The sequence below is a fragment of the Notolepis coatsorum genome (genome assembly GCF_963971535.1).
Source record: "Notolepis coatsorum genome assembly, chromosome: 1".
Taxonomy (NCBI): domain Eukaryota; kingdom Metazoa; phylum Chordata; class Actinopteri; order Aulopiformes; family Paralepididae; genus Notolepis; species Notolepis coatsorum.
This window is the reverse complement of record NC_140165.1, coordinates 177,083,379-177,109,238: the sequence shown is the minus strand read 5'-3', so window position 1 is coordinate 177,109,238 and position 25,860 is coordinate 177,083,379. Positions and strand designations below refer to the sequence as shown.

Genomic DNA, 25,860 nt, shown 5'->3' with positions numbered 1-25,860 from the left:
TTTTATTCTATCCTGACATTTTTCAGTTGGAAGGGCAGTCTATATGCGTAACGGTAAAAAAAAAAAAGAAAAAGAAAAATAATTTTTAATTTTTTCTTTTTCAAAAAGGGCACTTTTTTGATGAGGCTCAAAATGGCAGGTGCTCAAGCACCCCTTGGCCTCTATGTGTGCACGTGCCTGATCGCAAGACTACACTGTAACAAAAATAATAATAATAAGTTACCAGAACTTAAAAATATTGAGTTCAGTTACTGTGCATTAAGGTTTTCAGTTTTCAATCCATAATAAATTAACAGAAAAATAAGTACACAACCACATTATTTCAACCTAATAAAACTATGTTTATTGTCATTGTTTTAAGAACACAAGTTGACTTGGTAATACTCACATTTTGAGTTAAAAAAATGGCTTTTAACTAGAGGTGGGCATAGATTAATTTTTTTAATCTAGATTAATCGATCTGCAATCCTGGATTTAATCTAGATTAAAATGGCTAAAAAAAAGAAAAAAACCTGCCGAAGGCATTCAAAATATGTGTTTTACCCAAATAATGACCAGAAGTGAGTCCTTACTTTTTCTTTCCTCCTTATGTTTCTCAGGCCAGGTGGCCCATTACACCATGAGCCCATCTCCCGTTTCCAAAATGCATTACAGACTGTTTGAAAAAGCTGTTTTGCTATGATAATTGGTAATGAAATATCAAAATAATGTTCAATAAGATGTACTTGTGTTTAATAAGTTGTTTTATTCAGAAGTTAACACAAATAAATAATATTACCAGTACAGTACAGTATCTAGCACACTCTCAGGAGCAAAACAGAAAGAAGCATTTCAAACTTGAACTATGTGACATGGCTTGACTCAATCAGTCCAATCTCTATTTTTCCTTCTTCCACCAGTCACTCAGGCAGACCAGCTTGTTTTATGTAGCGGTGTCTACTTATAGTGCCTATAATATTTTTCCCATTGGGTGCCAGAAAGGGCCAAAACCCTGCCAATGCAAATCAACTGCTCCAGTGGAGTTGCTCAGTGGCCAATGGTGTCAACTGTGGTTGTACTGGGCAGCTCCCAGGTGTGAATGAAACTGTGTGAATGTGAAGCAGGGCGTTCCTGAAAAAGAGCACCTGTGCTCAGCGAACCTACCCTGGGTAAATAAAGGTAAAAAAAAAAAATTTAACATTTTTTATTTTTTATTTTATTTTTTTTAAGATTAATGCGTTAATTATATTATCGCGCGATACTAGTATCGCGTTAACGCAGCACGTTAACGCCGTTAACGGCCCAGCTCTACTTTTAACACTTTCAGTGCCACCAGATGGCGCCAGAGTTAGCGCTTGAATGCCGCTTGAATGCCACCATTATATTATATTCCAGAACGTTGATATTTGTCGGCCTATTTATGAATCGTTTTCAAATAAACGCTAGATGATCAATATTATACGTACACGCACGCCCATTCGAGCCGCGCACGGATAATCGCTGTGTTCATTTCCTCTTACAGTGAAACCGATAGAGGACATTTCACAAAACAGCTTATATCTTAATCAAAATGAGTGATTATCCTAACACTGATAACATAGATTCCTTACCTGACATCAGATGGTATCCAACTGGTATATTCCAATTCCTGATCACCATTTGAAAAAATCGATAAGTGTATAGATCCAACGTGTGTACAGTAGAACACATGGTTCTGCGGGGCTCAGAGGCTCCAGAATGAACTCTGATAACCCCGGCTGCATCAGTGGACTGGAAAATGTGGAGTACAGGATTTTTTTCCCCATCCATTTTCATTGAGTCCATTCCAAAATCCCTTATGTCATCTGGGAGACGATAGGGGGCGCTTTTTTCCACATCTAATCGCCGGCGGCTCTCGGGTAGACTAGGGTAGGCTTGCGTGATGCAATATGATTTCAGATCACTAAAAAATAAAAGAATTCCGATAAATCTTGTGAGTGGCTTTCAACGAGATATTAATAATTCAGAGAAAACTCGTGAGTGGCATAGAAAGTGTTAACATGTGCAATGTTCAATGAAATAGAAAAATAGGTCGGCTATCAAAGCAAGGCCCGATCGGGCTGTAATTTACGTGAAAAAGCTCTTACCGTGGGCCGGTTGGATCCCAAACAGGATTTCCCAGTTATCGATCGCCATCTGGTAGATCGATATGTCCATTGGCTGATGCTATATTCCTTTTACTGCATACTGAATTCAGCGTCCCAAAAAGTATTCCAGGCTACATGATACAGGCATAGCTTTAGGCTAACAAAAAAGTCCACCCATGATGAAAAAAATAAAAACACCGGTCTGTAACAGGGAACACTGCATTATTGAGACAGCGCCCCTACGAGGATCTGGCCGGTAATGCACTTTTCCGAATCCCAAGAGTAGGGTAAATCTGCAGTGCCGCTCGGTAACATTGAGTAGGATATTACAATGGAATAAAAGCCAAAACAACCTATATATACGTGGTTGGCCCTCAAGCGTTGGATCCGAAACACGTGTATATATACGTGGTTGGCCACGAATGTGTTAATGTGAAACGGCCCGGCCCCGGGACCTCTTGAGGACGATTTGCCCACCGGCGCAACGCGCCACTTTGCCAACATCTAGCGGCTCGGGTAATTTTTTAATCAGCCTCAGCCCTTGTGAAGTTCCTAACGTTTTCTTTCCCCTATTAATTCATGCACACTTTATTCATTGTTTTAAATGATTATTTTCTTTTAAGTTATTTTGTGCATCACTCTGTTTTGAATTTGATGCAAATTTGCAATGCATGAGGGTTATCCTTTTGTGTTAAATGGCTGCATAAAGCAAGCATTTGTTGACTCATATTGATAAGAGTATTAAAACTTGAAAAATATCTGTTTTACTCAATCAGCGTCGGACCCGGTGATAGACGGGTTAACTTGCCCAACCGTTCAGCGCCAGACCAGAGTATAGTCAGGTTTTCATCGTTATTTCTTTTATTCGATATTTCCATTAATTACAGGCACACGGACATCTGGATTAACATGGGGAATCATCCTGAGAATGCCAAAGTGCAATACCGGCCGCATCCACCCAGGTGGCAGTATCAAGCACCCTTTATAACATTATATCTTGGCCTGTGCGTCGATCAAAAGTCTCCGGTCGGATTTTTATTGGTCGGGCATTGGTCGGGGAGCGGTTATAACGGTCGGCTTGAGAAGTGTGAAATGCTCCCGGTGCATGATGTGTGGCGGATTATGTTGGCGACACGATCGACACCAATACTGGGACTGGCGATCAGATAATTGGAATATTCTTTTTGGGGTACATCCTAGTGAAGGTAAGGCCTATGGTATCAATCCTGCTGTGATCTAACCATGACTTCACTTCGATCACAATATATGTGTGTAACGTTACTCCACAACGTGTGCCGTTGGTGACGATCAAAGCATCAAAAAACTACCCCCCCCCCCCCTAGGGATGGGAATCGAAAACTAATTGTCAGATTCCTGGAATCGCATGCCTCCGTGACTATCGATTCCTCTTATCGCTGCCATGTTTTTCCGACCGTTGCGCATTTAAAAACAATTTAGCCGTTAGCGTTAGCATGCATCCATAGAGCAGACTATTTGATTCCTTAACACATTGTGTGCCGGCCGGATATGACGAATTATTGCTTGTATGCCAGCACAATGGGAGGACGAGCACATTTGCGAGCGATTAAACTATATCTTAAATTATGGCTATGGGTCTAATACACCTGTCACTTATCAATGACTTGCTTGCAGTCAACATGTACGAAACGGATAGTTTTTTCATCAGTACATTTCCGTTTATACCGTTTTGAATACGAGTATAGTTTTGGCGATTTCTAGAAAGAAAAAAAGATTCTGCGATAATAGCCATTTACTGGAATACACAAAACACGTTGTCATTTTCCGGCTGATTTATGAATAGTTTTCAAATAAACGCTAGATTATCGAGAGTATTTGTGTTCTTATGCACGATACAAAAGCGGGCTGAAAAACCATTTATTCGTGCCACGCTCAGCGCCTAACGCCACACACACACACACACACACACACACACACACACACACACACACACACACACACACGTTGTGAACGCTGTGAAAAAATAATGTTAACCCTTTGATCGCCGGGGTTAAATTCATAATTTACCATCCCTCGCCAGCCCTATTTAACATGGAGAAGTTCCCCTTCTTTGCAGGGCTATAACTTTAAAAATTTTATTGCTAAATTGACATTACCATGGCCCATTCAAAGTCCTATATCTATTGTTCAGGGTGTAGCAACGTTATACTTATTCATTAACATATTCATACTAAAATACGGTCTAAAGTATAAGTGTTTTTATCGTTTTCTGCAGCTTTCTCCAGAACGTGATTTATAGCTCCAAATGCATTATATTGATGATGAAATACAGTTTGATAGCAATCGGCGTGAGATAAAAAATTTCAACTGGACGTGGTTCTAGAAGTTACTACGTATCATCTGATGTTGACCGGATGGGCGGGGGGTCGTTTATAATTCCGTGGGCAACGTTATATCATTCATCTAGTGTGGGTGATATGATCATTGGAGCAGTTAGTATAGAAGACATTACAAAATAACGCTGAAACTCACCGTAGCTTCCTCGCGCCGTTGGGAGATGAGCGTGGAACAGAATTTTTTCTATTATGGGATATAGAAATACCCGATCCATTTCCAGGTTGTATAATAGTATATACGTCCAAATCATGTTGTTTATCGAGTTATTGGCAACGGATCGATATCCATTGTGTCGAGCTCGAGTCCCGGGACCTATACCGAGTGATCGGACCAAATTGAAATGAGCACCAGCGTCACTTCCCTGTTTATGCCCTGGGCGATCTGCCGATCGGCCACCAGATGGCGCTCTTGAACCGTTAGAGAGTTGACAGGGGTTCACCAGTACATTTTTGAAATATTGATATCAATGACGCTGTACAGCGTCATCGGCAGAATAAGCATGAATGAATGAATGAATGAATGAATGAATGAAAACTTTATTTAACAGATTGCAGAATGGGTACAATACAGTACGGCTCAATACATATAATTGTTAAGGGCATGCAGACCTGAGAAAGACGTTTGTCTTGTTTCCATCAGGGTCCCCCATTTTCAATTCATATAGACATTTATGACATACACAACATACATGACATTTATGGCATAGGGACATATAGGTATTTAGTACTGATACATTTGTGACATAAACAGTATTCAAATATACAGTACTGTTACCCCTAGATCCTGACAGAGTATATACATATGATGGGGAGGGGACTGTACATTAGGAGGGGGTGGGTGGGTGGGAGAGAAATATACATACGGCGGGGAGGGAATATATACATGCGGTGGGGAGGAGACTGTCTATTAGGAGGTGGTGGGGGTTTTGGGCATTTACGGTGGCCAGTTTCGAATTGCAGCCTCCCGTAGGTGCTCTTTAAGAGTGGTTTTGAATGTGGGCAGGGATTCACATTCCTTTACAGCTTTGGGTAGGGCGTTCCACATTGTTGTGGCATAATTGCGAAACGTGTTTAGTCCCTTGTTTGAGTCGAATCTGGGTTTAACATGATTTGTTGAGCTTCCTCTGGTATAGTGGTTGTGGTATTCACTGACCTTTGGGAAGTATTTTGACATGTACATGGGCACCCCGGTCGTATAGTGTATCTTGTAGACCAGGCCCATTGCAAGTTGCTGTACTCTGTCGTCTACTCTAAGCCATCCTAGGTTGTCAAAGTGGGCAGGGGTGAGGTGGGTTCTGGGGTTCAGGTCAAGTAGTAGTCTGACCAGTTTGTTTTGTGATGTTTGTAATTTTGTTTTAAGCGCCTTTGAGGTGCTTTGGTACCATGAGGTGCACGCATAGTCATAGTACCCTTGAATGAGTGCTCCTGCCAGAGTCTTCAGGGTATTCTTGTTTACCAGAGAGGAGATCCGGTACAAGAATCTAGTTAGTTGGTTGACTTTTTTTATTACATTGGATGCCATTTTGTCACAGGAAAGATTTGCCTCTAGGATGGAACCCAGGTAGGTAATTTCGTCTTTCCTTGTGACAATATTGTCACCCACTGTAACTGAGAAGCCGTCGGTCTTGCTGAGTTTGTTATTTGAACCGAAGAGAATGGACTCTGTTTTGCCCATGTGTAATGATAGTTTGTTATCAGCGAGCCATATGCAGATTTTGCCTAGTTCCGAGCTGAGGGTTTTTTCAACCTGCAACTTGTTTTTGTCAGAGACCAGCAGGGCTGAGTCGTCCGCAAACAGGAACAAGTTGCAGTCACAGGCTGACGACATGTCATTTGCATAAATTAGGAAGAGTAGCGGTCTTAGTATGCTTCCTTGTGGAACACCACAGCTCACTGTGAGGGGGGGGGATAGAGTACCGTTTACCTCTACCATCTGTTCTCTCCCCTCCAGGTAGGCGGGGAATGGCGGGGAATGACGCTGAAAAGCGTCAACGGCGATTAAAGGGTTAATAAATAAAATCTAAATACAAATTTAGGAGCACACAAAGAAATTTAGGAGCACAGTGAAAATTGTTCAAGTAACAGAGTTTATTAACAAACTATTTATCACATGCATATTATACTGTGCGTGTGCACACTATGAATTGAAAATGGGGGACCCTGATGTAAACAAGATGAAAGTCTTTCTCTGGTCTGCATCCCCTTAACAATTGTGTGTATTGAGCTGTACTGTATTGTACCTTTTCTGCAATCTGTTAAATAAAGTTTTCATTAATTCATTAAAGGTCCCATGCATTATAAATGTCATTTTTCAGTCTCTAGCATTGTATTATAGTAATAGGAGTTCGTATCAATGTGTTTTAGGGTCTAAATACCATATTGGCGAATTGCTCCGTTTCAGCCCAACCCCTCTGTGCCTCTAGTAAATCGGGTCATTTTGATTTGAAGTCCCTGAGCACGTCACTGGGCGCTGTGGATAGACACAGTGATGCGATTGGCTCTGTGGTTGGAGCTAATGCCCGCCCCCATTCTACCTAGACTAGACAGCGAGTGGGGCTGCGGGGCCGAGAGGAAGAGAGAGCCGAGAGGGAGCCGAGAGAAAGGAAGAGAGAGGGAGGGAGGGAGAGAGAGGGGGAACTTGGGGGGGGGGGGGGGGGGGGGGGGGGGGGGGGTGGTACCTGCCGGCCGCGCGCCACACGGGAGATTGAAAGAAAGAAAAGAAAAAAGTTGCCTCGTCTCATCAGCGAGAGCCGAGTGGGAGAGAAAGGACAGAAAGGAAGAGAGAAGGAGGGAGGGAGAGAGAGGGGGCACTTGGGGGGGGGGGGGGGACCTGCCGCACGGAGGTCCGCGCGACACACACCTCCGAACGGGAGAGTGATAGAAAGAAAAAAAGGAAGAGAGAGGGAGGGAGGGAGAGAGAGGGGGCACTTGGGGGGGGGGGGGGGACCTGCCGCGCGGAGGTCCGCGCGACACACACCTCCGAACGGGAGAGTGATAGAAAGAAAAAAAGGAAGAGAGAGGGAGGGGCTTCTCTCTCTCTCTCTCTCTCTCTCTCTCTCTCTCTCTCTCTCTCTCATGGTATAAATGATTATTTGTGTAAATAAGGTTATACGCCGACCATTAAGAAAATACATGTTAGTAGGGCTGGGCGATATAACGATAACGATAAATATCGCGATATATTTTAATAATCGATATCGAATATCAAAATAAAAAAAAATCGAAAAATCGTTTTTTTTTTTTTTTTATAATTATTATTTTTTTTACCTGCAACAGGGCAGTTTTAAAACCAGAGACAGTGGACAGACTTGTCTTTCTTGCCTGCAACTTAAAGTAATGGCTTTGCTTGTCCAAATGACAATACTGACCAAATTCAGATTTCTTTTTCTCTTGTCCATTTATTTTGTTTGCTTTCTAATTTAAAATACATTTTGAAACCGTCTGTACACAGTAGGCTATGTGTGCTAGCAGAACTAGACTCCAGTCACGAGTCACAGTGCACATGTGCGGTGGTTTGTCCACCAAAAAAGCGCCAAAAGATCGAAAATAAACTAGCAGAGCCAGAACTGTTCAACTCCTCTGGAGCCACAGCCAGCAGAGAAGCCGGTTTACTTTAGCTTTTAAACCAGCTGCAGCCTGAGAACTGGAGTGTGAGGGGATGTAACACTAAAGATGGCGGCAATGACAAAGAATTGCTGCAAAATAAACATACATCTGTTGTTAAACATTTTTTTTTTTTTATACTTATAACAATTCGATAATTATCGATATCGAGAAATAAAATAAAATTATCATATCGTTATCGCGATATGATTTTTTTCCATATCGCCCAGCCCTACATGTTAGTTTAGGAATAAGGGGCAGGTAACTATATAACTATAAGATTTATTCTTCTTCCTGCTCCTTTTGTCCATGGAATGACTATTTATGATTTTTTAATGAAGAAACTATGATTGTATTATTCCATGTGGCAAATAAAAACTCTGAACTGAACTGAACTCTCTCTCTCTTCCCCCCCCTCCCTCCCTCCCTCTACCAGTGCAGACTGTGGTCTGACTGTCACTCAAAGTGCTTATGGGCGGAGCCAGGCCATAACAGCCTGATTTCTCGAGGCTGAAAAATGATGGTTTTGAGTACTTGATTAGAAATATAAAACAATGCATTTTTTTGAAAAAAAAAATTACAAATGTCTTCAATAGACTAACAGGAATTGTGTAAAGTTGCCCAAATAGTGCTAGGAATAGCAGTGCATAGCCCCTTTAATTCAAGGGCTAAACATCTGTGCAAATAGCACATACCACCAAAATCACATATTGGCCCATGCCTACTAGACGCAAAGGATATCGGTTGTCAAGCTGCTTTTGTATGTTGTAGTGTTGTTATGATACCAACATTTTGACTTTGATACAGATAGGAAAGGCAATGGAATATATTATTAGATGACAGAACATTGAAAATTCTTTATACAATTATTTAATTCATTATAATTGAAACGCTATTGAATAATAGTTAATTAATAGTTAATACAATTATTCTGTTACAGCTACAACTGAGCTATAATTTATACTATAGCTACTGTCCATCAATGTCTTCCTTTTGAATTAAATAGGTTCAGGAGAGGGAGATGTTGTTATGGTTTGTAACCGACCCCAATCGCACAACACAAGACAGGTATGAGAGTAAGCCAAGAACTGGGCATTTATTGAAACACACAGAAAACGGCACTGTCCCTTTAAGGGAGAACACAAATTACTGGAAAACAAGAAATGGGAAAAGGCACAGTGCCTTTAGGAGGCGAGCTGGCTAAGGGGAAGGCTAAGGGAACAGGACCAGGGCAAGGGACAAGGGCAGGAAAAACAGGGAGGACTAGGAGGACTGGACGGGATGACTAGGAGGACTAGGAGGACTGGACAGGGAGGGCTAGGAGGACTAGAGAGGGGAAACAGGGACAGAGGCTCGCGGGCTGGGGAGAGGGAGGACTGGAAGGACTAGACGGGGAGGACTAGGATGACTAGGAGGACTGGAAGGACTGGACAGGGAGGACTAGAGAGGGGAAACAGGGACAGAGGCCCGCGGAGGCGGGCTGGGGACAGGGAGGACTAGGAGGGCTAGAAGGACTGGACAGGGAGGACTAGGAGGACTAGAGAATGGAAAACAGACAAAGACTGGGATACAAGCATTAGAAGAATGTTGCTGCTCTGCAGCTTCTCCCGGGATGGTTCGTCTGAGGAATCAGACGGTGACGTCAGAGCCGCTCTGCAGAATCCTCTCGGCAACTCTCCGAGGTGGTAAACGGGACCGAGAGGGAGAGAGGGAGCGGGTTAGCTCAGAGTACAGTGGGGAACAGAGCAAGTGACAGGAGAAGTGACTTGTCCCAAAACAGAGTAATCCAAGTGACTGAATCTTCGGTGTAAATACACACTGTGAGTAATGTCCCAACAACGAATCCACGTGATAGAATCTTCGGTGATATACACACTGTGAGCGAAGTCCCAATAATAATCCAAGTGATAATATCTTCGGTGTGAATACACACAGTGAGCGATGTTCAAGCAAATATTATCCCAATGAACAATCCAAAAAGCTGACACTGGGTGAGTGACAGTCTGACAAAAAGCAGGATATCTTCAGTGTCTAAAACACACGAAAAACGAATAGGGTCAAAGACAGTCTGGCAAAACTCACCCAGGCGCTGTGCGTAAAGAGAGCAGGATCAAAAGGGCGAGCGCGTCGCCACGGGGAACGGGTTGTCCAAGCGGAGGTCTGAGTGGTGCGCGACTGCTTGGAGTACGCGCCGGTACGGAGGGCGCATCTGGCGCGGAGGTCTGAGTGGTGCGCGACTGCTTGGAGTACGCGCCGGTACGGAGGGCGCATCTGGCGCGAGGTCTGAGTGGTGCGCGTCTGCTTGGAGTACGCGCCGGTACGGAGGGCGCATCTGGCGCGGAGGTCTGAGTGGTGCGCGTCTGCTTGGAGTACGCGCCGGTACGGAGGACGCATCTGGAGTGCGTCTGAATGTGCGTCTGGAGTGAAGAGCGCGTCTGCACGAAAGAGCGCGCCAGGCTCGGAGGTCTGGATGGTGCGCGTCTGCTTTGAGTACGCGCCGGTACGGAGAGCGCATCTGCTGCGCGGAGGTCTGGAGTGGAACACCGGAATACCTCCCGTAGAGGTTTAGAGAGCGCAGTGCGGTGTCTCCTTCCAGGCAAACGGCGACAGGTGGCGAAGGCTTGAGTGCATCTGGCGCGGAGGTCTGGATGCGCGTCTGGACGTCTGCTGCGCGGAGGTCTGAAGTGGAACACTGGAATACCTCCCGTGGAAGTTTAGAGAGCGCAGTCCAGTGTCTCCTTCCAGGCAAACGGCGACAGGAGGCGAAGGCTAGAGCGCATCTCACGCCGGAGATGAAAACAGCATAACAGACAGAACCTCCCGAAGGAGTCTTGGTGATAGAGATATGATACGGAATGATACGGGACGACCCGACAAGGCTAGAGGGGAAGAGCGAGGTACTTAAAGCCCACAGGGGTGCTAATTAGAATACACATCAGGTGCGGGAGGTTAATTGATAATCGAACTAGAAGTGTGTGTTCGGCACCAGACCAATCAAACACATAATGACAGGTAGTCCAAGGGTGTGGCTGCTGAAGAGCAAACGAGAGTAACAAACGCGAGGGTGGGGGCTAGTGAGGTGAGGAGAATGCAATTGATTAACAGAAAACTAAAGGAACAGAGCAAGTAGGCTTAAAGGAACAGAGCGAGTAGGTGAGCAACGGACAAAAACCTCACAGATGTAGAGAGGGAGAGGGTGAGAGAGCGAGACACACACACAGATAGTAGAGCCATATGAAATCCATTTTTATTATTTTCCAAATTCCATAATTTTTTTTCCTAAATTCAGTTTTTTCCATTTTAATATTTCAGAATTCTGTATTTTACCATCAGAAATAGTGTCTAATAAGTGGGAATGAATAAATGTCCACAATTTAATAAGATAACAGTCCATTTAATGTTTTTAAGTGCTGCAACTCAGAAATACAGTTAAATTTTACACAAAATTGTTCAAATAATATTGTGACAAAATAAAAATACACATTTCAAGTGATCACAATGTCAGTAGCCTAGCTATATATATTCTATTGTGATGGAATATAGTAATGCATCATTTATGCACCTTTAGTTTATTTCATTTATAAAGGATAGTGTAGGCCTACTGACAATAATTTGGAAATACTGTAGATGGGTGCACCAGATTTAGCGAGAAGCTATCATTTCCATCTATAGTCCTATGTACTGTAACGTTACATAGCTATTTAAATCACAATAGTGTCAGTGATTAGCCTCGCCCTCTAGCTGTATCTATTGTGATCACCAGAGATCATCGTTAGAGAGCTGGTGTGTTTTGGGAAGCACGGTCCTTGGTCCTGACATGGCTTTTGAAGTGATATTCGCACGCGTTTTTGCGGGTATGTATGTACGGGGTAATGTATGTTGACAGAATTTGCAAAACACCTTATCGACTGAAGCATAAAAGTCATTAGGATACTGCGCTGCTCTGAATTAAGGGCTTAGTGGGGAATTTCTTCCGACGTTAACGACGCACCGAAGCAGCCAGACGCTTGGACATTTCTCTGTGTTGTGTGTAACACGCAGCGGTTCCCGCCTCCCTCCCTCCTTGCAACAAACGTTCCACCCAAAAACGGAATTTCAGTCCAGCTGAGCTGTTTGTAATCTTCACTCGCACACTGCAAGTAAATGATTTTTATGGTTCGCACACACATATTATTAGGGGAAAATACGAGGGGAAATGCTCGCACTGTAGAGCATATATATAATTATATATATAATTAGTAAACTGTCTGGGACTTTTCTTGCCCCCCTTAACTGATTTTCGAGGGCATTTGGTCAATTTTCGAGGGCATTTTGCCCCAAGCCCCCGTTAATTTCGAACCCTGCGTGATGCAGAGAAAGACTAGAGAAGAGATGCCATGTTACACAACAATGAGAGGATTGATCAATATTTTGGATTTAAACACCGTAGCAGCTCGACTGGAGATGAGCTCAAAGGACCAGTCCAGGGCCCTGTTCCTCGTACCTGGCTAACTGAGTTAGCCGGATAATTTTCAGGATAACTTGACTTAAACTAGACCTTTCGGTTCCATGACGTGCGATTTTCTAAATCACTATGGCAACAGATCAAAAAGTTTTAACCTGGTCGAGGGCAGGGTTTAGTTCAGTTAGCTCGATAACCTGCATGGCCACGCCCTCGCAAAGAAATGCCAGCTCCCTTCCTGAAATAATTCTCAGTCTAGATCCCATTATACCATTCTGAATTATGTTTTTGTGCTTAGTTTTTCTAGAGGGGGCTTTTGAAATGTAAAATAATATACCTAAAATACTGATAATAAATTTACTTTGTCCTAAATAATGCACGTCATATATACGGCGCTCGCGAGGTGCGATATACACACTATGTGGTTATTTTAATAACGTCGGAGCATTGCAAATGTGAATCCCGCGGGGATGTTTTTAATGAATGAAACCTATCGGGCGTTTGGCTCTGATTAGTTTCATATTCTCGGCTGTGGATGTATTTGCGCCCGTATTGTGTTTCATTCAAGCATAAATTGAAGCGTCTTCATGCGTGGATTGTGGATATGAATTACGACAAATCTGAATATGTGGATTGTTGAATTGTATCATGTCACTCACGTTATTGTGATATTGTAACTGGGATTAAAATGTTTGAGGAGATGCGCTGTTTGATTCGATGATGTAGACGTGACTTGAGAAAATGAATGAGCAATTGCAAGCCTTTGACGTTTTGATGAATGCATTTATCTGTTCAAGCACTGTTAGTGTTATCTGATGATGAACAAGAAGGTGATTAACATGACTGGTGTCACTGGTATAAACCAACAGTTAATCAATTCAATGCATGTATGGATGATGTCCGAAACAGATTAAAACCTGATTAATAGTGAAACTGTATAGCCTCCCTCCAAGCCTCTCTGACATGTTATTTCGGGGGTCGCGCTTAGGACGGTATGATGTACTATATAAATACATGTATTTATATAGTACATGATACCGTCCTAAGCACATATAGTACAGATATCCTCATAAGTATCTATTAATTCGTATCAATTAGATACTCTTTGGGCTTGTTTTTGTCTACTTATTCTGAAAGAGTTTAACTAATTATTTTCGCTAGCAAGATCTCATTAGATTATTCATTCCATTAAGCCTACTGCCAGCAGGCACATTTAAAGAAATATAATCTGATTGATTGGGGTAATGAGGGACTTAAAATTACCCCATAGATTATGCATTTAACTTGTCGGCGAGGCTATTGAGCCGTACTGTATTGTACCCATTCTGCAATCTGTTAATAAAGTTTTCAATCAATCAATCAATCAATCAATCAATCAATGCCGTTAGAAAATCAGGATTTCTGCTATCGACACCTGCTGTCTTTTCAGGTGAGGTGGCCGCGCGCAATTATCCTGTCTCCGGCTGTCTCGGAGTTATGACCGGAGTGTTGAACGTCCCATGATTAAGACGGGGAGGACGCGACCCTCTTTGTGCCGCCCCTGTGCCTCAAATAGATCCGCTATCAGCTCTATCTTTAATCGATCAAAATGTTCAGTTGCTATCGCTATCAGTTCTATCTTAAATTTTTCTAAATGTTCAGTTGCTATTACATGCACTCATCTGTGTTTCACTACACACATGAGTGCATGCTTACCAACTGTCCGTCTGCAACACTACTATCACCGACATCTAAGAAGCGAGATCCCCCCTTGAATTGGCCCTTCTAAGGTTTCTCTCCTCCACATTGCCTGTGGTGCATTTTTTCCTATTGCTAGGTTTTAGTGAGTTTTTCCTTACCTTCGCGTGGGGTATGTCTGGGAGTGTTCGCATTGCATTAATTTATTTTGCATTTATTTTAAATTTGTTGGACCTTATGGTGTTCTTGTTTTGTTTCTTGACTTATTGTGATGTTTCTTCTTGACTTGTTTAAAGAAGATGTGTCCGACCCATGGGGACATTAACGTGTGTTGTCGGGCCTTACAAATACATTTTATTTGATTTAAATTTGATCCTGAGTTTCAAGTCTGGTTCGAATGAACAAGACTGAATCAGCGTTCGAGGAACAGGGAAAGCCCGGATTCAAACATTGGGTTAATTGAATCTGGATAATGGGACTTTTGATCGACTTAGTTGAACCAGGTACCATAGGGCCCAGATCAGCAAAAGTATGTTTGCGTGTTTATTTTTTCGTTTTTTTTCTCGGATCAGCTGGAAAGTAGCGCGGAAGAAAGTTGGTGTGTGCGTGTGTGTGTCTTTCCATTGGTTAACATTATTAGGCGAACAAGAAAACGATGAACATTTTCAGCCTATTGTATATGCTGTGTTACAAACATAGGGCGGGATCCACAAAGAATGGATTGCACGGTGCTAATTGCATCCTACTTACAATTCATTATGAATTGAAAATGGGGGACCCTGGTGTAAACAAGACGAAAGTCTTTCTCTGATTTGCATCCCCTTAACAATTGTGTGTATTGAGCCGTACTGTATTGTACCCATTCTGCAATCTGTTAAATAAAGTTTCAATCAATAAAATTTGTGGATTTGGGGATGCAGACCAGAGAAAGAGTTTCGTCTTGTTTACACCAGGGTCCCCCATTTTCAATTCATAATGAATTGTAAGTAGGATGCAATTAGCACCATGCAATCCATTCTTTGTGGATCCCGCCCATACTGTATCATTCATGGTTGGTTTTGTTTCAGTGACACCTGTAGTAAGGGGAGGGGAGGAGGGGAGAAACAGCCGAGTGCATAGTGCGCGTTCACTTGTTCTGTCAGCTTGTTCATGCCTTTACAAGCTTCAACGTTTTATTCATCACCTAAATGTGGCAATACAAGGTTGATATGCAACGTTAAACGAATGACCTTCTGTGTTAAGACTGTTAGTAAGCCAGTGTAAAGATAGAGTAGATTTGTAAAATGTGCAACAGTGCAACCCTACTTTCACCTAGTGGTAAGACGTATTCTTCGTATGGCTGCGCGTACAGCACCGTGACGGCCGTACCGTAAATTCGCGGGATGGATACACATACAGTACCGTTACACCCCTACTCATTTCTGAACGGATTTTTATGAAATTTGGACATGTACTACATAAGACTTCAGGCTATGGACCCAGGGTGTTTTCCAGCTTTTTTTGGAAATCCTATATTTGGATATTGCAACTACTACAGAAAAACGTGAGTAACAAGTTTTTCTACAACTCAAGTTCAGACCTATGTTACTCTATTTCATTAGCACTCAAAATTATCTTTCTGTATTGTATCAGAAACTTCAGAATGTTATCTTTTAAAAGAGACCAGGCTTATGCATGTGCTATAAGCAGGGATTAAAGCGCTCCGTCTTGAGACGGATTTCCGTCAATTTGATTCGGAGTCGTGACGGATTTTCCGTCAATTGGCTACCTGGTATAATATGATTTGTAGCCAATCAGCGGCTTCAAACATGATGAAAAAGGGAATTCTTTTCTACCACGGCTGTGCCAAGCAGAGTCATTGGTGTTTGGGAGTGAGGACTGATATTGACGAACAATAATGGACGCAGGCCACGCAGCGACTCGAGAGACAGGATTACGCCAATAGTTCGTAGTCGAAATTTATAATAATCGCAAGATACTTTCAGACAGTGTTGGATCTAAATGGATTTATGGACACATTTATGCCTGGACCACAAAGCTTATCGAAGGGTTAGCGGCAGCGCGACGTCTCTCTACTGGTGAGTCTCAGCCTGTTATGATATTATGATAAGAAAATGTAATTGTAGTGCTGTCAGACCCTGATACGGGTTGTCTTTTCCTTTTAGCTAACGCTATTAAATAAAAATATACAGTGGAGGTTAAAATACGAATATGACTTTGCCTAAAAAATTAAGTTCAGTCAGGAGATGTTTTTTACATGACGCACAACCGCGGGATTGACTTTACCATAAATCATACGCTGCATTCACATCATTAGGCTATGTCAGAAAACACATGTGCACAAATCCTGCATTAGGCCTACTTTAGCGGACAAACCCCAAACCAAACAAACTTATTTATCACGTGTTGATCTACCTCTGATATTCATCGGAGCCCGTATGAATGCGGAAACTTTATTACCGTTTAGCTAGTAATGCTATAAGCATGGACACGTGCATACGGAGGTAGATCGTGAGAAATAAATGCAGATGGGCTTGGTTATACGAAACGGGGTATGATAACAAGCCTTTTTAGTTCATGGTGCAAAAAACTAAAAGAGCCAGGTGTGTGTTTTTGCAACGTATGCTATGCCACAGGAAATTACAGTATGGCAGTAATGGGAAAAGGGTGCTAGCTCGCCATCAATCAGAAGCTAGCCACAAGTAGGGATGGGTACCTTTCACATTTGAACCGGTACCGGTACCTGTGAATCGATACCGGTACCCAACGGTACCTTTTTTCGGTACTTTAGTCTCAAGAAATTGAATTTACCTACCTCAGTCGTGAAAAAAAAATCCAAACTTCAAATAACTACAATTTCTACAGTTTTTGGCTTGCCATTGCTCCGACTGCTTTGTTGTTGAATCAAGTCAAATCCTAGGTAAGCATATATTGTGCGTGTGAACGTTGACATGAGAAAAAAAAAGTAAAAAAAAAAAAAAAAAGGGTAATTCCCCCCCCCCGGTATCTCACTTGATTCGATACTCGGTAGTACCGACATGTTTCGGTTCGGTACCTCAAAAGTACCGAATTCGGTACCCATCCCTAGCCACAAGACTCGCATTCACGCTCTCCAGCACACAACCTCCCTGCCTGGCGTGACAACCACAACAAGTTTCAAGTTTCTTTAACACTTTAATCGCCATGGGTTAAATTCATAATTTACCATCCCTCGCCAGCTCTATTTGTCTATGGAGAAGTTCCCCTTCTTTGCAGGGCTATAACTTTTTAAATTCTATTGCTAAATTGCCATTATTATGGCCCATTCAATGTCCTATATGTATTGTTCAGGGTGTAGCAACGTTAAACTTTTTCATTCACATATTCATACTAAAATATGGTCTAAAGTATAAGTATGTTTTTATCGTTTTCTGCAGCTTTCTTCAGAACGTGATTTATAGCCCCAAATGCATTATATTGATGATCAAATACAGTTTGGTAGGAATCTGTGCGAGATAAAAAATGTCAACTGCACGTACTTCTAGAAGTTTCTACGCATCATCTGATGATGACCGGATGGGCGGGGGATCGTTTATAATTCCGTGGGCAGCGTTAGATGATTCATCCAGAGTGGGTCATATGTTCATCAGATCAGTTAGTATAGAAAACGTTAGAAAATAACGCTGAATCTTACCGTGGCTTCCTCGCGCCGCTGGCAGATGAGCGTGGAACAGATTTTTTTCTATAATGGGATGTAGAAATACCCGATTTTCCAGGTTGTATAATAGTATATACGTCCAAATAACATTGTTTATTGAGTTAGGGCGAGCGATCTATTATCCAGTGTTTCAAGATGGAGTCGCGGGAGCTATAGCGAGTGGCCGGACCACATATGGATGAGCACTACCGGTTCAAAGGTTAATATCCGGTTGGCGATCTGCCGATCGGCCACCAGATGGCGCTCTTGAACCGCTAGAGAGTTGAGAGGAGATCAGCAGTGTGTCTCAGGGCTCCGGAAAGGAAATATGATTTCGATGACAGATTTTTGAAATATTGACACCAAAGACGAGTTACGGCGTCTTCGGCAGAATGAGCATGGCTCGGAATGACGTGAAAACTCGTCCGCGGCGATCATAGTGTTAATAGTTGTCATACAGAAGTACAGAATACTTTTATACAAAATGCTTCTTACTGTTACGCTCCAGAGACTGTGCTAGACAAGATAAGTATGAAATAAAATAGTATAGCATGTAAAATAGAAGTAAAAATAGAGGTCACAGGTGTTCAGTATAGACACATGTACAATGTTCGATGCAGAATAGAAGTAACTGAGTTACCATACAATATACAATATACTATGCAATGTACTAATATACAATACTATATAGTGCAGAGCAGAAATGGGATGAGGTACAATTTAGGTACAATTTACAGTAAGGTGTACGAGTTGTAGTGCAAATCCTTTACCACTAAATATAAAGTGTAAAGTGTGTTTAGGTGATCTAAAGTGTGGAGAGTGGGTGCTGCAGTGTGTTGTTTGTTTAAGTGAGTGTGTGCGTGTGTGTGCTGTGTGCATTTGATGGTTGTTGCATAGTGTTTATTGTTTGTTGAGCAGCCTGATGGCCTGGGGATAGAAGCTTCTAGGGTCTATAGTCACAGTCGGGACAGTAGGCGCTACAACACAGTGGTCTATAGTCACAGTCAGGACAGTAGGCTACAGCAGAGTGGTCTATATAGTCACAGTCAGGACAGTAGGCTACAACACAGTGGTATATAGTCACAGTCAGGACAGTAGGCTCTACAACACAGTGGTCTATAGTCACAGTCAGGACAGTAGGCTACAACACAGTGGTCTATAGTCACAGCCAGGACAGTAGGCTCTACAACACAGTGGTCTATAGTCAGTCAGGACAGTAGACTCTACAACACAGTAGTCTATAGTCAGTCAGGACAGTAGGCTCTACAACACAGTGGTATATAGTCACAGTCAGGACAGTAGGCTCTACAACACAATGGTCTATAGTCAGTCAGGACAGTAGACTCTAAAACACAGTAGTCTATAGTCAGTCAGGACAGTAGGCTACAACACAGTGGTATAGTCAGTCAGGACAGTAGACGCTACAACTAGAGCTGCCGCGATTACCGCATTACCGCGGTATCGCTGTTACATCACGGCCACCGCAGAGTAGGCTGAATACCGCGTCACGCTGTTTTTTATAATAATAATAATAAATTACCCTCCTCTCGTTGGGCTTGCGGCTCTGCAGATATACCCTACTTCTCTATCGAGGTTCCAAGCGACCCTATTGGGTACCAGAAAAGTCACGTGAAACATTGCAGACCACTGATTGGTCAGAAGAGAGACGCGTCACACGTTTTTTACGTCCTGAATGTCAGCTCATCACAACACGGCTAATAACGTTAGCTTTAACTCTCCGCCGGAGTGGACTACCATCGCTCTTCAGGAGTACTAAAGAGACATAATGATTTTACTGTCTGCAACGAATGTTATAATAAAAGCCCTTCGTTCTATACACTTGTCTGATTGAAAACTTTATTAACAGACCGCAGAATGGGACAACTCGGCACGCTCTGAGCAAAGAAAGGAACTGAGATATGAATAGAGTATTGCTTGCCTTGCTAATGGTCCGGTAAATACGCTGATGTTATTGAACGTATAACTATATAATGTTAATGCCACAAAACGAATGCCTTTATTATAAAGTAGTAACTTTATAGTAATAATAATAAGAAAGGGTCGGGGGGGTTAGGGGTAACCACCCCTGCCCGCGACACCGAGTGAACTGCGCACGACCAGAGGGGAAACTTCGAATCCGTGTTTCACTTTCAATAACTAATGCGTGCTTGCCGAATCCCAAACAATATTCATGCTGCAAAGTCATCCTCTAAAGATAGACATTTAGACTAGAGGCAGGCTATATGCTATAAAGAGTAGACTACTACTAAAAAAAAATGCATTCAAACTTTTTTTTTTTTAATTTTTTGTGTGCGTGCGGTAATAACCGCGGCGGTAGGAAATATTTTGCAAATGTGTGCGGGAAGGAAAACATCAATACCGCGGCAGCTCTAGCTACAACACAGTGGTCTATAGTCCAAAGACTAGAGGAACCTCTGGATTGTGGATTAAGTACAAGACACATACATTTGAAATCTATATTTTATGTTATGTGTGCATAAAACCCAGAATTAGGAGTTTTCTGTATGTAAGCTGCACTTTGTTTGTAAAATTACATTATGTATTATTAACACATTGGGGACGAAGCACGGATATATCCGGCTTTCAAATCCATGCGTTGTGGACAGAATCACGGAGATATCCGTGGGAAGTTGCTATTGCTTTTATTCCATTTTAACACATTAACTGCCACGCTTATATCCATCAATGTTTGATCACTGCCAGTACTATGGAAGTCTATGGAGATGTTTACCTTTTTTGCAGGGCTATAACTTTTTTAATTGTATTGCTAAATTGACATTACTATGGCCCATTCAACATCGATTATCTATCGTTCAGGATTTAGGAACGTTTTACTTTTTCATTCACACATTCATACGAAAATACCATCTAGAGTATAAATATGTTTTTATCGTTTTCTGCAGTAATTCCTAGAACGTGAGATATAGACATAAATGCATATAATATTAGATTATCAAATGCCGTTTGATACGATCAACGCTATATAAAAAATGTCAACTGTACATGGTCCTAAACGTTATGACTGATCATGCGTGGGTGAACGGGGGGGGGTCGTTTATAATTCCGTGATCGTCGTTAAATGCTTCATGTAGTATGGGTGATATATAGATCAGAGCAGTTTGTATGGATAATAATATACAAAAACGCTGAAACTCACGGCAGCTTCCTCTTAGCGTTGGGCGATGATACTGGAGCAAACGGATCCCAGTTATGTGATGGGCATCAAGGCGATCCATTTCCGGTTTGTATGATAATAATAACAGCCCAAATCATGTGGATTATTGAGTTATGGCAGCGATCCATATCCACAGTGTGTGGCTAGAGTCCTGGGATGATAAACGAGTGGCCGGACGGATTTAGGGGACGGACCGAGCTCCAACGGGCATATCCGGTTTGGCAACTCTCCGATCAGCCACCAGGTGGCAGTATTGAAGCGTTGCAGAGTTGTGCCGGCTCAGACAGCATCAGACAAGGATCCGTGAGTGAAATATGAATACCATGGCGAAAATATGAAATATGATCAGAATAACGTCGTATGTCGTGATCTGGCAGAATTCGCATTGAACTTGAAACCCGTTCTATGACGTTATTGGCGGATAAAGTGTTAATAACCTGTTCAAGGTCGCCGAGCGGCACTGCAGATCTTCCCTACTCTATGAATTCGACAATGTGCAATACCGGTCAGATCCTCTTAGGGGCGCTATCGCGCTACTGCAATGTGCCCTGTGGGCGAACGGATCAGTCTCTTTGTTTTCTTTCAATGGTGTTTTCAGTAGCACGATTCTGGATCTGCAGCCTGTAGCTTGGATTACGTTTCGAATCGCAGATTTCACCATGCAATAAGGGGATTTATCATCAGTCAATGGACATATCGATCTACCAGATGGCGATCGATAACGGGGAAATGCTCGGGGGGATCCCACCGGCTCATGGTAAGATCTTTTTCACGTAAATTACAGCCCGATCAGAGCTTGCTATGATACTCAACCAGCCGACCAGCGTATGTGGCTACTTAGACGAACACTGTTATTGGTAATCAATAATAATAAACGACGTCCCCCGCCCCCCCCCCTTTCATGCATACATGCTTTGGGATCGTCCGGATCATATGCAGTTTGAGTTATTTCTGTAGCATCTGTAAAACGGAAATGCCATTGGATATAACGTTAGCAGCTATTAGCTCTATAAGTAGCCTTCCAGAAAATATACTAGCCCAAATCCGCTATAAAGCTTATATTCACGGCGCTATAAAATGAGAACCTATTGATGCATTTTTTTTTCTTTAAGCCATTTTGAAGGGACGGTTTATGCACTCAATTGACAATGAGAATGGACAGATAGCAATACTATAAAGTATAGATTTAGCTGTACAAAAAGCCACACAAAAGCTGGCCCTCAACCATTATATTAGACGGGCCCCAGTGGCCGCGAAAGTGTTAAAGCACTGTCTGTTTCCCTTGTTTAGTTCCTTGTTCAAGTCAGTTAGTTCAGTTGTCACAATGTAAATAAAAACATGGGTTGTAAATGTAAATAAAAACACTGAAAGGTTACAGTATGTAGATTTGTTTATTTGTAGGACAGTCAACCCTTGCGAAAAGTATCAGTTTTATTTAATGAATTGAAAACAGCATTGATATTGCATAAAAGCAAACTGGCAATAGAAAAGATGTTCAAAATAATCTGGTTCCCTTAAAACGCTAACGATATTAAAAAAATATATACAGTGGAGGTTAAAATAAGAATATGACTTGGCCTGAAAAAAGTTTGAATGAATTATTTTATTTTGAATGTTTACACATACAAATAAATAAACATAAACAAATCATTTTTCGAAATTTTTCACAAATAAACAAACAAAAATGTCCTCAAGTTCAAGTAAAAAAATTGCCACTTTTCTGGGCGCCAGTTAACCCATTCCGTGCCAACCACGAGTATAGTCGGGTTAACTCGCCATCGCTTCCGTGCCAATCACGAGTATAGTCGGGTTTTAATCGTTATTTCTTTTATTAGCGATATCCATAAATTTTTCATCCATCCAGCCTGACGTTATCATTGGGAATGGGTCTGAGCTCGCAAAGGGCAAATACCGCCGCCTATCGTCTCCCAGATGGTATTGCACATCATTGGATTGGATTGGATTGGCTGGGACTGTGCATCAAAAAAATAAGTCCGGTCCAGGTTTTACTTCTCGGGCATGCAGCTGGATAGATACTATTGCATTGAGTCCCCCCACTGGGAGCATCGTGGATTATGTGATTTTGGATATAACGTTGGATCAATAAACTAGGGCTGACCTTCAATTTTTTTTTCTTCGAAGCTTCAGGGCCGAGATTCGATTTTAATTAGAAGCTTCGAGATAATTTTTTTTTTAAAGTTATACTTTTTTTTTTTTTAATGTTGTGGGACTTTGTCAGTGCTGTAAAGTTTAAACCTTTTTAAATCTTAGACAAACAAAACACTTTGCTTTCATGAAATATTGTAAGCCGTCATTTGAGGCTTTATAAAAGCAGCACAATGAACACAAATCTGTCGGTGCCGAGTCCGACCTCATCTTAAATAACAAACAGCATTGCTTGTTGTAGTTAACAAAGAGAGGCAGAGTTGATTTTGAACACACACAAAAAAATCATTATTTTTTATTTTTATAATTGAATTTTATTTTCATATTCGAATCCCATGCCCATCGAATGAAGCTTCGAAGTATTTAAGACAGCCCTACAATAAACGCGATCAATATTTGGAATGGCGATCAGGAATTGGATTAATCTTTTTGCATGACATCAGATGTGAGGTAAGGCCTTTATGTTACGAATCTTGGGGTAATCAGATGTTCCTATCACCGTCATCGGAATGTGTGTGAGGTTCGTGCCGACCAAAGTACGGAGAATCTATTATTCAGACCCCGCTTCTCTTCGTGCATAAGGACACATATAATATCGATAATCTAGCGTTTATTTGAAAACTATTCATAAATCAAGCGACAAATGGCACGATTTCTAAGGAAATACATTTAAGCTCGATTTGCTGGAGTTTATTGAGATGAGCGTTTATTGAGACGCTCTAGAAATATATTGATATTCATCATGGTATAAAATGTAAATGTATGTATGAAAAAATTATCACTGTCAAAATATCTTTGTGCATGCTCCCACGCGCACGCCCGTATTCCGATCCGTGCAATAATATTCACAGAGGCATATATTGTCATTTGAAACAAGTTACCTATGTATTGTCCCGTGGGATTATGCCCCCCGCGGCGAAATTAATTAGTATCCCCATCAATCTCTCTCTCTGACTATACTCGGGTCCGGCGCTCAAAGTGTTAAAACGATCAGGTGACTCCCCAGGGCCCTATTCCCCGTACCTGGTTCAACTAAGTCGATCAAGAGTCCCATTATCCAGATTCAATTAACCCGATGTTTGAAGCCGGGATTTTCCTGTTCCTCGAAGGTGGATTCAGTCTCGTTAACTCGAACCAGACTTGATACTCAGGATCAGTGCGCGCGCCCGCCTCAGCCGAGAAGGCAGCAAGTGTCGAGAGCAGAGATCCTGATTTTCTAACGGCATTGATTGATTTTATTGATTTAAAACTTTATTAACAGATTGCAGTACGGCTCAATAGCCTCGCCGACAAGTTAAATGCATAATCTATAGGCAAATTTTAAGTCCCTCATTACCCCAATCAATCCGATTATATTTCTTTAAACGTGCCCTGCTGGCAGTAGGTTCATGGAATGGATAATCAAATGAGATCTTGCTAGCGAAAATAATTAGTTCAACAGTTTCAGAATAAGGATACGGCTCTCTTATCCATTGATGGATGAATGGTTGATGTTTCATTTGTCTGCCACCGTGGTCTGATGGTCGAGCTTTTTGTCTTTCACACGGACGACCCGCGCTCGAATCCCACTTCTTCTAGCCTTCTTTTTGAAATGTAAATACTTCAATTTGGTGCACGTTGAGAGCTATATAAAGAATGACATCCTCAATGCATGTAGATTTATAATATTTTAACTTAAAACTAGGCTACTTTTGCGTATAATCATTAATATTATATTCCAAAAAAATCATATTGGAAACGCGGGGTTTCGAACCCGGGTCGCCGGCTTGCCAGGAGTGAACACTGCCGTTGGACCACTGTGCCAGACGGGATATATCCATTGTGTATCCAAGACCATCAATGGACAAGAGACCCGTGTTTAGAATATTTTTCTTTTGAATGAAGTTTTATCTCTTTATTCTCAAATGCATTAATCCCAGTTACAATATCACAATAACGTGTGAGTGATGATACAATTCAACAATCCTCAGATTCCTCGTAATTCATAATCCACAAAAACCACAATCCACGCATAGACACTTCAATTTTATGCTTGAATGAAACACAATCTAGGCGCTCCCACAGCGGAGAATATGAAAGGAATCAGAGCCAAACGAGCGATGGGTTTCAATCATTAAAAATATCCCCGCAGGATTCACATTTGCAATGCTGCGCGTTGTTAAAATAACCACATAATGTGTACATCGCACCTAGCGAGCGCCACGGTATATATAACATGCATTATTTAGGACAACGTGAATTTAGTATCAGCATTTTGGGTCTATTTTACATTTCAAAAGCCCCCTCTGGAAGAATGAAGCACAAAAACGTAATTCAGAATGGTATAATGCAGATCCTAGACTGTGAGAATCATTTCAGGAAGCGAGCTGTCATTTCTTTGCGGGGGCGTGGCCATGGTTCATCCAGCTAACTGAACTTAAGCCTGCTCTCGACCAGGCTCAAACTTTTTGATCTGTTGTCATGGTGATTTGGACAATCAAGCGTCGGGGAACAGAAAGGTCCGGCTTAAGTCAGGCTATACTGGAAATTATCCGGCTAACTCAGTTAGCCAGGTACGGGGAACGGGGCCCTGGTCTATTGCACTTAGGATTTGAGTGTGTAAAGTAGAGGAGTTGCTATTG

The 25,860-nt window shown here is 42.0% G+C and overlaps 1 protein-coding gene across 2 annotated transcripts in view; it reads left to right on the top strand.

Annotated features, from left to right (window-relative positions):
- The window catches only part of itm2ca (integral membrane protein 2Ca), a 105,893-nt gene that overhangs the window by 57,571 nt on the left and 22,462 nt on the right, over window positions 1-25,860 (top strand). The window lies entirely within an intron of this gene.